This window comes from Aphelocoma coerulescens, assembly GCF_041296385.1.
Source record: "Aphelocoma coerulescens isolate FSJ_1873_10779 chromosome W unlocalized genomic scaffold, UR_Acoe_1.0 ChrW_unloc_scaf_1, whole genome shotgun sequence".
In the NCBI taxonomy this organism is placed as follows: Eukaryota; Metazoa; Chordata; class Aves; order Passeriformes; family Corvidae; genus Aphelocoma; species Aphelocoma coerulescens.
In genome coordinates this window covers 6,338,157-6,350,779 of record NW_027184080.1, presented here as the reverse complement: position 1 = coordinate 6,350,779, position 12,623 = coordinate 6,338,157, and the positions used below count along the sequence as shown (strand labels likewise).

Sequence of the window (12,623 nt, the reverse complement as noted above, 5' to 3'; positions counted from 1 at the left end):
TGTGCGCAAGAATAGCCAAGAACTCTTTGCTTTTGAGTGGGAGAATCCAGAAACAGGGAGGAAGACCCAGCTCACCTGGACAGTTTTACCACAAGGATTCAAAAACAGCCCGACCATATTCGGAAACCAGCTGGCAAAGGAGCTTGAGGACTGGAGGAAACAAGAACCAGGAGGAGCGGTTCTCCAGTATGTTGATGACATCTTGATGGCAGCCAAGACACGAGATAACTGCATCGAGCTCACTGTAAGTCTGTTGAATTTTTTGGGCCAAAGTGGGTATCGGGTCTTGAAAGAGAAGGCACAGGTTGCCAGGGAAACAGTAGTATACCTGGGCCTGGAAATTTTCCATGGACATCGACAACTCAGCAGAGAACGGAAGGAAGCCATCTGCCGACTTCCAGAGCCCCATACCGTAAGGGAGATGCAGGCCTTCGTGGGAATGGTAGGTTGGTGTAGCCTGTGGATATCAAACTATGGTATACTGGTGAAACCTTTATTTGAGGTCCTTAAAGCAGCTGAAAAGGGGACAATCATGTGGACAGAGAATGCCAGGGCTGCATTTAAACAGCTGAAACATTCCTTGATGTCAGCCCCAGCTCTGGGGCTGCCGGACTTGACTAAACCTTTTGAACTCTTTACACATGAGCGACTGAATGTTGCTCTGGGGGTACTGGCACAACACCTTGGAGACCAGCGAAGAGCTGTGGCCTATTTCTCAAAACAACTAGACAATGTAGCCCAGGGTTGGCCAGGATGCTTGAAAGCTGTGGCAGCAACAGTCCTTCTGATACAGGAGGCCCATAAATTCACCCTTGGGCAGCACATTGTCGTGTATGTACCCAATGCAGTGATAAATGTGCTGGAGCAAAAGGGGGGACACTGGCTCTCCCCTAGCAGAATGCTCAAATACCAGTCTGTGTTGTTAGAACAGGATGATGTTACTCTAAAGACAACTTCTGTGGTAAACCTTGCAATGTTTTTATCATCCACGTTACTTGACAGTGTGCCTGAGCATGATTGTTTGCAGCCAATAGAGGAAACTTATTCCAGCAGACCAGACCTGAAAGATGTTCCTTTGAAAGATCCAGACTGGGAATTGAACACTGATGGGAGCAGCTTCATGAGAAATGGTAGGAGGATGACCAGTTACGCCGTAACCACCTCAGATAAAATCACTGAGGCAAAAGCCTTGCCTCCAAATGTATCATCACAGAAAGCTGAACTAATTGCACTAACAAGAGCTCTAGAACTGAGCGAGGGGAAGAAGGTGGACTGATTCCAAATATGCCTTCAGTGTTGTTCATGCCCACGGAGCTATTTGGAAGGAACGTGGCCTGTTGGCTGCTCAAGGTAATGAGGTTAAGCATGCTAAAAAAATTTTTGCACTTTTACAGAGCATTTGGAAGCCTACGGAAGTGGCTATCATGCACTGCAAGGGTCATCAAAAAGGGAAAACAGCCCCCGAACTGGGAAATTGTTTTGCTGACGAAACAGCCAGGGGGATTGCAGAAAAAAGCATTTTTGCAGTGGTACCACAGAAAGAGAGAGATTTGACATCATTTACCCCAAAATACGATCAGAGGGATCACAAATTAATTAAGTTCCTTAAAGCTGAAATCAAAGAAGGTGGGTGGGCTGTTACCCCAGTAGGACAAGTCGTAGTTCCACCCCTGATCCCTCGGGAAATAGCCCAACGAGAGCATGAAAGTACCCACTGGGGAACAGGAAATCTTTTAAAACGTTTGAGGAAAGTACTGATAGGGAGAGGAATGACTGATATTGTACAATCTGTAACAAGCAAGTGTGAAACCTGCTGTAAAAACAACCCTGACCTAAGCAAGAGAGTTGTGTTAGGAGTGACAAAAACAGGAGAGCTCCCGGGAGATTATTGGCAAATAGATTTTGCTGACATGCCACGCAAAGAGGGATGCAGGTATATACTGGTACTGGTTGACACCTTCAGTGGATGGCCTGAGGCTTTCCCCTGTCGCACCAACAGCAAAAGAGGTAGTGAAAGCTTTGCTCAATCATATAATACCAAGATTTGGGGTTCCTTTGGGAATGTCATCAGATCGGGGACCACATTTTGTTGCAACAGTGGTTGGGGAAGTTAGCAGGATTTTGGGACTTACCTGGGACCTGCACAAAGCATACAGGCCCCAGGCCAATCGTAAAGTTGAAGGCATGAACGGGACCCTCAAAACCCAGATTTGTAAGGTTTGTCAAGAGACATCCATGACGTGGGTTCAAGCCCTGCCTATAGCCTTGCTGAGAGTCTGCATACAGCCAAGGCGAAGGGACAACATCAGTCCCTATGAAATATTATATGACAGGCCATACCAGGTTCCACATATTTCAGGGGAAATTCATATGAGAGGTAAAAATGATTTGCATAAGTATTTAATGGCTCTGAGTTCCACTTTGCAGAAGCTCCAGAGATTCGTCGTGTTATCCAAACCAATAGGATTGGACCCACCTGCTCATCCATTCCAGCCTGGAGACTGGGTCTACATCAAGTGGTGGGACAGCGACCCCTTGCAAGCCAAGTGGAAGGGACCATTCCAAGTTTTGCTGACCACTTTTACTGCGGTCAAGGTTGCTGGCAAGGGACGGTGGATTCACTACTCCAGGGTGAAGAAAGCTTCTGCTCCCAAAATCACCAAGAAGACAGAGACTGATACAAATCAGAAAGATGCAGTCTAAACTGTTTTTTACATGTTTGCTGTTTGCCCAACTGGTAACCATGGTTCAGGGTTCACCCTATGATTTGCATAAGACTGTGGTCCAAAATGTGTCCAAAATTCTTAATAAGAGCGATTGCTGGATCTGTACTCAGTTACGGCCTCTCGATGGGAAGGGTCACTGGCCATTAATTAGCATTTTAATAGAAAAATTAAGAAAGATTTGGATGAAATTTGGAAGGGAACTCAAATTCTACATGAAGTGGCTTCTAAAATAACACTTTAAAATTTGATCATATTTTTGATACCCTCACCTCATGGTTACCAAACTGGGCCTGGGTAAAAAAATATTCATAATAGTTGTAATTGTAGTTATTATCTGTGTAATTTCCTGTGGAGCAGCCGGTTGTGTAAAGTGGTTCTGCGGGTAAAAAAAAAATAGAGTAGAGACTAGACAAGATAGAGTTTTGTTAGTCTCTAAAAGGGGGGAAATGATGCCATGAAGATTTTTGCCTTTTCTTTTATACCCCTGTTATACCTTTTTACAACTTCTGCATTCCTAGTGCTTTTTGCCTACATTCTTGGACTTGTTTGTCAAGCTAAGAGACTAAACATTTTAGAAGCTTCGTAGCTAGGGATCAGTGTGCCCCAGACCCCAAGGTCCTCTCCAGAACACATTCTGTAAACCAAGATAGAACCATCCAGGGGAAGGATCCTTGGGGAGGGGGGGCTCACTTGAGCCTCTCATGGGGGAATCTTTGATAGATATGCTAATTAGTAAAACCTATAATGTTATACCCGATGTTGGGGAGGGGGAGGGAGGAGACAGATAGATTCGGCGGAGTGCATCTTGATGCATATGACCTGGACGTGTACACCTAAGGATCCTTAAAATAAATACCAAGGTAAAATCCCTTTTCCCCTTCTAACTGTGTATGACTCTTGATTTTAAGACCAGGAAAAGGCATCACTAAGAAGCCAGTCTTATTTATACACTTTTGTATGTTTATCATTCATGGTACTTATCCATTGGTTGCTTAACTACTACACTAGGTTCATTGGCTATTATTTAACTACAACATACTGTTATTGGTTTCCTACAGCATAAGCATTCTAAGCATTCTAAGCATTCGGAAAAACACCCGATGCAGCTTTGTTGCTGTGTTCTCTTTCTGTTGTTTAGGTTTCTTGCTTCTGTTTCTCACGGGCACAAACGGATTGTGCTAAGATCTGTGTCGGAACCAGACAGGCTTGCTGACCTGCTGTTAATTCCCACAGTTCCCCCTTTCTGTTTTTCAACCAGAAATGCATTGTTTATGGTCCTCTGCAGGGCCCTTTGCAGAAAGGACAACAAACACAGCACAAGGGGTAAAATGACAAAGATGACAATCACAATCAAACATCCCATTTTCAGGCGATTTTCAACCCATTTAGCAATTTGCCAATTACCAAACAAAGCATTGAACCAATTGGACTGACTCTCTTAACTTTGAAACACTTATTTGTAGTTCTTTGATATTTGCAAACACAGATTTAGAGTGGTCAGAAAGATTCATGCAGCACATGCCATCAAATTCTTCACAACCATGTCCATGTGCTAACAGCAAAAAGTCAATGGCTGCCCAATTTTGCAAAGTAGCGTGTCTAACAGAATCGACATCAGTTAATAATCCTGATAGAGCAAGTGAAGTGGCATTAGTCTGTTTAGCAAGCCAGCAGCCTAACTTATTTAACAATCCTAACACTTTTCCAGCTGCTACTGCTGGGGCAAAGAAGGAAACCAAAACATGCTTTTCTAAACTCCAAAAACCAAGATTGTCATCACAGTCTTTTGCAAAAGAATGCAAAGACCGTTTGTCACAGGTTATATGCGTGTGACTTAAAAGCATAGTTAAATTTGGAGCAAGCTTAGTCAGGCAGCCAATAGTACATGGTCCACCAACAGCACGCAAGGGCATTGCAGGCCACGCGCGATTTCCGCAAATAAAGAATACTCCTCAAGGCAATTTGCATGAACATTTGTCTGAAGGGACTTGACAATATATAACATTGTCATAATTTAAAACTGTCCAATTGTATCATGCTGAGACGTTCTGAAGTACAAAATTTTTAGAATTTTTGGGTGACACATTTTGAGTAGCATTAGAAAATGAATCACCTTTGCACCTGTGAAGCCATTAACTTATTAAGACTGTTACTGGTTATCTGCAGGTCACAGGATAAGATACATGGAATACATATCAAAATCAATAAGAACCCATCTAGAACAACCATGCTACTGACAAAGAGACCCATAGCATAGGAAAACAAAAATAGTGACCAGTGTTCCTAGAGAGAGAGCTGCTGCTTCTTCTGCACTTGGCAGTAAATGGCTACTGTTCCAAAGCTCATATGGCTGGAGCTCAGGGGCTGTGCTGTTTAGACAGGAGAGAGTCCATTAGCTGGAAATGCTGACTTTGACATTACTGAATGTCTTTCTGGAAGCATGGAACAGGGAATAGCTGAAGAAGGTCAGCAGGAACACAATAACACGATGGTAGGTACAGTGGGACACAAGGCCTCTGTTGGCAGGCCGCCTTCATAAGCTTCCAGGAACAGCCATGTTCCTGGCAGTCCTACCCCTGCTCTTGCATTGGCCATGAGGTCTAGATGGTGATTGGGTCATTTTTCTCTCACTGGGCCTCATTTTCTCCGAGGCTATTGATGTTTGTTCAGTCTAGCAGGTAACCACTCTAGACCTGTTGGCAATAAAACACATGCATACCTTCTCTCCTAGGTTAGTAAATCAGCTAGGTCTTGCCATTGTACACACAATTGTAGATCCTTATGCAAAGCCTTTTCAGAAATTAGTTCCACACATGCAAATCTTCAGACTGATATTGCTCTGCTGGGGATCAAATTGATGATTTGCCTGCAAAAACTTTAGCATAAATATTGCATTATCCAAATGTGCCTGAGGAGCCATATTCCCCCTTTTGTTTTTGTGATAACATGTGCGTCTCTCACTGTAAATGTGAAGGCAACATAAAAGCAAGGAAATACATGTAATGAAACAATAAACCTACACCCAGCAAAAAGCAAAGTAAGACGTGTAATCAGTATCACACTGTCATGGTTTAGCATAGTTTGGGTTTTTAGTTAGAGGTCTCCATCAGCCACGGAAGTGATTCACTTGCAAAGAGGTGCTTACAGCTTCCTCTAGACCCAACAGAACCAATCAACTGGCTAGTTTGAATATCGGCAACTTTTTAAAACCCCTTAAGAAGCTTGACACGCCTCTGTGATCCACATTTAAGAATGAACAAATGCCAGGAAAGCTCTCTTGCTTCCAGCTTTTGGACAGGTAACTGGGGGGGGCCTGCAGCATGGCCCAGTGGGGCTGGGCTGGGCCCTGCTCGGTGAGGCCCAGCCAGGTCAGCCGTGGCACGGCTTGGCTAAGATCTCAGCCTCTTCTGCTCGCTGGACACCTGGCGCAGCTCCCCTCAGTGGGGGCTGGGCCTGCCGGGAGACAGCCACCCCAGAGCCATGCGGCCCTGTTCTGCCCGCGGCCCTGCTCCATGCAGGTGGCCCCGTGGCTGGGCCAGCCCCTCCCAGTGAGGCTGCTGAAATAAAATGCTACACCGAAACGAGCTCCAGCTGGCACCCGGCAGAAATTAGGTGACCAACAGCAAATGGCGAATTCCAGCTGCAAGGCCTGGGTGAGATTAACTCTCTTAGTGATGTAAGATTCTCCAGAACAGATGAAGCCTGCAGACATCAGTCCTCTCCCGAGTCAGAGGAAGAGGGAATGTGAAGGCAAGTGAAGAAAACACCATAAAGACACCAAAGTCAGTGAAGAAGGAAGAGCTGAAACCCAGAGAGAGGAGAAAGAGGAGATGCTTCAAACCTAGAAGCTGAAATTCTGTTGTAAAGCTATGGTGATGGACTATGATACATCAGAGTACCCACTGTAATTTCATGAAAGCATGGGGGGGGGGGGGGGGGGTGGAGCATTCAAACTGCAATTGTGAGCAAAAGTACCTGTGCTGAAACAAGCAAATGTTGAAGTAGCTGTGATTTCATGAGAAGCTTGAACAGAGAGAGATGAAAGTGATGAAGACCCTTGCTCCCAGGGAAGAAGACCTCTGTTCCTAGAGATGAAGATGCTCCCAGAGATAGGTGAAGAGAACCTTCACTGCTGAACAGCTCATCCTTAAAATGGTACCCCATTAGCTCAAGATTGAACCCTCGAAAACAGTTGTGGGGAAAGCTGTAAGATGAGGGAAGGGACTTTCACATGGGAGCAGAGAACCAACCCGGGTGGGCTGTCTTGCTGTGACATTGAAGCTATGAGAGAACTGTTTTTTGTGGAGATGTCTCCATAGCATGAGCAAGAGAGACTCCTCTCCCTAAGTGAACTGAAAAAGGTTATTATAGAGGTGGTAAACTTACTGAAAATCTCAAGGGTTGTCTTTTTACATTGTCAGTGGGACAAGGGAGAAAGGTGGGGAGAAGAGAAGTGTTCTGAAGGTTTAGTCTGACTCTTACTTTTTTTTCTTTCTTTTAGTTCTGTTAATAAACTTCTTTATATTCTTTTAAGTTTTGTGCCTGCTTTGCTTTCTCCTAATTCTTATCTCACAGAAGCAAAATAAGTAAGTAATGGATATTTTGAACCAAACCACTACACTTAATTGATGTTTCTGCCCGGTTTACAAACTGAACCCGCTACACACACGACAAAAGGATAGTGCTTCAGAACAATACACTTTCAATTGCCTAAATACTGGACCATCACCTAGAGTCTGCTGTAGCTGATGAACCCTGTTTCACAATGAGGACCTGGAGGACCTTCCCGGACAAGGCTTCCAAGTGTACCTCGAAAGGGGTCCAGCTTCTATACATCTGAATCAGCAAGTCAAAGTGACTCAATTACATTTTTAGTGCAGAAACACCTGGGTCTATTGGCATACTTCCCAATCAGGTAGGGCCAGGGCTTGGCCAGAGCCAAGGCCTTAACTGGAAGGGTTCCCTTAACATATCCTGGAAACAAGCCTGTATTAATAACACTTGGAAAAGTTTCTTAAAATGACATGTCTTGCAGATAGCTACATAACAGTATGTGAAAGTCTGTAAAACAGCCGGCTTAATCATTTATCCTTAGCTAAATAGTCAGTGGTACCATAAACAAACTGCAAACAATCAAAGAAATGCGTATGCATAGCATCAAATAACATCTTATGGATAATGCCTTTTTATAAAATGTCAGTGAATTCACATTATGATATTAAGAGCATAAGACATCTACAGTAACTTATTCTGAGAAATCAAGAGTATACTTCTCTACACATCTATGCATATAAGATAATAAGGCAAAATAAAATCAAGAAACAAAGCACTGAACAACTTACAATCAATCATATCCATAACTTGAAATTGTTAGTCATTCTTCTGTGTTACCTGTGAAAGATGGAACAGGAAAGATTGTTATGAATAATTATTTTAACTGAGCAATGCAGAACATTTAAACCCATAGAATTTTCAATGAATTTAAGGATTTAGCAAACCAAATCTTCACATATTTTTACAACTTATTATCTCATGTTCTTAAACAGTTGCTTGCCAATTCTTCATCATAATTGTTTCAGTCTGTTCAATCTTATCTCTGTAACAAAAGAACTGCATCTTTCAGTTTAAATGAGCATATTTCAGCAGAAGTTAAACTTAACTCAGAATAAATGTTACTCAAAAGTAACAGAAAGTAAACTGAACAGAACTTAAAGTTAACATAATTGAAACTGAACAGAAATCAATCTGACTATAACTTAGACTTAACAGAAATTAAAATAACAGAACTTAAGACTGAACAGCAGTTAAACTTGTCAGAAATTAACTTCAGCAGAACTTAAGCTTAACAGAACTTAAATGTGACAAAACTTCAAATTAACAGAATTTAAATCTGACATCACATAAATTTAACGACGCTTAAGTTCAACAGAACTTAACATCACTTGAATTTAATAATACTTAGAGTTGAGAGTGTTCCTTTAAAAGTGTCTGATACAACAGAATTTAACTCATCTTGACACCATCATTGCAAGAAAGCTAGCAAAAAGCTGTAATACAACACTTAAATATCAACTAAAAATATGCAAGCAAACCACTGATTTGTAAATAAAATAGCAACATGATTTACTGGAGAGATTACAAAGTGTGGCAAATCTGGACATTTACAAGGACCCTGTGTCCTTGGGCTGCAGCCACACCTCTGCAGGGGCTGCATCAAGCCATAGCAAAACTGCTGAAACAGGAAGAAGGACCAAATGCTGAGGAAAGCCTGCAGAGGGAACAGCCAGAGGGACATACTATTCAGTTCTGATGTCATCATAGGTTAGCAAAGCATAGTCCCGGAAATGATGTTCTTGCAAAGAGGTACTTACAGCTTCCTCTATGACCTCATAGAACCCATCAGCTCGCCAGTTTGAATATGGACAATTCTTTAGGCCACTTAAAATTGTGACCGCCTCTGTGATGCACACTTAAGAATAGAAACCCTGAGGCAGACTCTCTGTCTCGTTTCCGGTGCTGGGACAGGTGGCTGCGAGCCCTGTGGGGGGGGGAAGTGGGCCCGGCCCAGGCCCTGCTCGGGCCAGGACGGGCCGGGCCAGGGCCATCCTGGAGCCGATGGGCCCCATTCCACCCGCGGAACCCCACCCACAGCCAGAGCGGCTCGGCTCCACCCCCCCCCCCCCCCCCCCACTGCTGCCAAGATTTCAGCAAAAGTGGCACCGCTGTCTGGCAGAAGTCATGTGACTGACAGCAATAAGCCACATTCCAGCTGCAAGGCCTAAGTGAGATTAACCCTTTTAGTGCTGTGAAGAGCTGAAAACCTGAGGGAAGAGAAAGAGGAGATGCTTAAAGCTGAAATTCTGTTGTGAAGCTATGATATACGAGAGTACCCATTGTAATTTCATGAAGGCATGGGGGGTGGAGTGTTCAATTTAACTTGTAAGCAAAAGCACCTGCGCTGAGATAGGCAGATGCTGAAGCAGCTGTAATTTGATGAGAAGTTTGGACAGGGAGAGATGGAAGCGATGAGGACTTTTGCTCCAAATGGGAAAGGAGAAAACCTCAGTTCCTAGAGATGCTCCCAAAGATTTCTTAGAGATGAAGTGCTCCCAGAGATGGGTGAAGAGAACTATTGTTTCTGAACGGCTCAACCTTAAAATTGTACCCCAAAAGACTTCAAGAGTGGACCCTCGAAAGCAGTTGTGGGAAAAGCTGCAAGTTGGGGGAAGGGACTCACATGCGAGCAGAGAGACTCCTCTTCCTAAATGGACTGAACAAACTTATTTGGAAGTGGGCAGCTGTCTCGTTGTGATAATGTTTTCATAGCATGAGCAAGAGAGACTCCTCTTCCTAAATGGACTGAACAAGGTTATTATGAAAGTGGTAAACAGACTGAACATCTTAAGGCTTGTCTTTTTACATTGTCGGGGGAGAAGGGAGGAAGGTGGGTGGAAGAGAAGAGTTCTGAAGGTGTGGTATGATTTTTTTTCCCTCTTTTAGGTCTGTTAATAAACTTCTTTATAAACTTCTATATATTCTTTTAAGTTTGGTGCCTGCTTTGCGTTTCTCCTAACTCTTATCTCACAGAAGGTAAACAGTAATGAGTATTTTGGACCAAACCACCACATATAATTCAGTCGTGAGAATAGGTAATGGTAACTATAAACATGATTGAAAATACTCTTTCACAGTCAGGACTTTTCTGGTATAAGCACAATTTTGCAGGATTTTCCAATCTGCAGCCGTACTTTAAAAACGGCAATGCTATATGTCTTTCAATATCTTTCAGGCATAAGCATAAGTTTGCTAGGGTCTTTTAAGATACAGCTTTACAAATCATTAAACCTCTGGCAATTTTCAAGATGTGCCGAAGAATACCATGAATGTTTTTAGTCAGAAAACTGACAACAGTGTATATATTGGCAAATTGCACTTAAAACTTGCTCAGTTCACAGATGGCAAGACAGCCTTTTGTGATTATCAGTATGTCCTAGGTTACAATGTAAGATGTACCCACAAGCATGTATTCTATCACCATCTTCATGAGCTGTTAAAACCAGGTGGGGCAGTGCTCCCTGCCTCCTCCCTCAAGACTATGTCCTATAAATGGCCCATCAGTGCCTTATCTCATGACTCATCATTCCATTGTGAGATGCTCCACCCAGAGGGAGAAACCAAGCATCCCATCCTGGATATAAACTGCGATTTTTGAAGACCACAGGCAGCCTTTCCCACTGGATTTACGGAGGACAAGAGCTACATACCTACCACTGGACCTTCTGAGGAAGACCAGATTTTTCTACACAGGATCACCGCTACAACAGAACCACACCCATTCACTTCAGGAGGACTGCAGCCGCCATCTTATTGGACTGCTACTGCTACCCTAACAGGGTCAGGTCATATCTGACTCTGTTAGTTTAAATCAGTTTTTTCCCTGCCTTGTTTTATATATATATATATATATATATATATATATATGTTGGGGTCTCCTCCCCCTGCCATGTAGCCCTGGGAGAGGGGCCCCCTGAGGGGACAGACATGGGGTTTCCCGAGCCCCTGGTCAGCCTCCTTCCCCATTGGTTGTTTTGGGTTCCGTTGCGTGGGCAAGAATCCTCGGGTCCATGCGGCTGGAGAAATAAACATCTCTCGGAAACATCTATCAAGAATCTGTCCATATATATTTCTTTTTCACGGGACTCCTTGTTTGGTACATCATGTTACAGTATCCCCACTGCAACATATATATATATATATATATATATATATATATATATATATATAAGTAAAGAAAGTAAAGAACTGTTAGTCCTGTTTCCTATATCTTTGCCTGAAAGCCCCTTGATTTCAAAATTATAATAATTCAGAGAGAAGGGTGGTTGCATTCTCCATTCCAAGGGAGGCTCCTGCCTTCCTTAGGCAGATACCTGTCTTTCAAACCAAGACACAGTATAATAGATTTGACCTTGGACTATTAAAGGCAACGATAAATACCGAGGGCCTAGTCATATAATACTGCCCTGAGTTTTGCACATGTAACTCTGGTAGGTCAGTGGGTGCATAAAACTGACAAGTGCATATAAACAGCTACAAAGCCATGGTTTCAGATGATTTCAAAGGAGGATACTACTGTTTACTGTTTTCCTGTCTGCATAAGAGTAGCCAATATTAGAAACTCAGCCACTGAGCAGATAACATATACTCAGAGAGCAAGTCTGTTTTGTAAGGTAGTATCACTCCTAGTCACTTTACTGGCCCATCACTGTACTTAAACTTTTTTGATATCAAGTCAAATTCTAATTTTGAAGTGGTAAGGAAAAAATCTACACCTGAACCACTAAATAGCTGTACCAATTTGAAAAGCTGTTGCATGTTCATTCATGGCAAAATATTCACGGTAAAATTACCTTAGTAAAGCTCTGGGATAAAAGAGCAAGCAAAATGGTAAAGCTGACTGTACCGGTTTGGCCAAATTTAGAAATATATCCTCTGAGAGAAGGCACAACCACCCCTCCCCCCACCAGGTTCAGGAAAAATAAATTTTCCTCGAAGGAAAGTGAAGGAGATAAAACTATTTATTTAACAAACACACGGGAAAATGAAAATAATGCTAAATAAAATCTCTCGCTGTGGAGAAAAAAACCTGGGGAAAAGTGTTAGAGTCCTCCCTTTGGTCTCTTCGGAGCTGGGGCTTGGCCCAGGGCCAGGCCCTCTGTGCCTGGTGGAAAGTCCTCCTGATGTGCTCTGAGGTTGAAGCAGTCCAGCAGAAAAAGGAGAAAATCCAAAATTCCAGAGAAGAAAAAGAAAAGTTCAACTCTCAGTCTCTTTCCAGAAAAAAAATTAGCCTGAACAACTGGCCAAAAGCTGACTGGAAAACCGCAAGCCGGGTGCTTCCTC

The 12,623-nt window shown here is 43.0% G+C and overlaps 1 long non-coding RNA gene across 1 annotated transcript in view; it reads right to left on the bottom strand.

Moving 5' to 3' along the window:
• Nucleotides 1-12,623, bottom strand: part of LOC138102776 (uncharacterized) — a 50,664-nt gene that overhangs the window by 23,708 nt on the left and 14,333 nt on the right. The window contains exon 2 of the long non-coding RNA XR_011147534.1: nt 8,069-8,117. This is a non-coding gene — a long non-coding RNA (uncharacterized lncRNA). The remainder of the gene's footprint in view (nt 1-8,068; nt 8,118-12,623) is intronic.